The 287-nt window shown below is 20.6% G+C and overlaps 1 protein-coding gene across 1 annotated transcript in view; it reads right to left on the minus strand.

The window, feature by feature from the left end:
* Positions 1-287, minus strand: part of LOC107642153 (lupeol synthase-like) — a 13,409-nt gene that overhangs the window by 9,143 nt on the left and 3,979 nt on the right. The gene's annotated exons all lie outside the window — the stretch shown is intronic.

Consider the following 287-nt stretch of genomic DNA (forward strand, 5'->3'; position numbering starts at 1 on the left):
ATCCAAAAAAGATTCTTATTTTAAAAAAAAATATTAAAAATATAACTATTAATATTATTTTTTTCTATCAATTTAAACTTTTAAAATGGATAATTTTATAATACTCAACAACCACAATTCAAAGCTCAAATAATCCAGGTGTAGAAATGTAATCTGGTCTAATCCAAAGAATACAAAGGAGTTCTTTAAAATATGGACAAAGAAAATGATAGGTAGCCATAAACATATAAAATAATTATGTATATACTTTGTAATTATTTAAGAGAAATACTAAGACTATCAAAATT

This window comes from Arachis ipaensis, chromosome B05 (assembly GCF_000816755.2).
Source record: "Arachis ipaensis cultivar K30076 chromosome B05, Araip1.1, whole genome shotgun sequence".
In the NCBI taxonomy this organism is placed as follows: domain Eukaryota; kingdom Viridiplantae; phylum Streptophyta; class Magnoliopsida; order Fabales; family Fabaceae; genus Arachis; species Arachis ipaensis.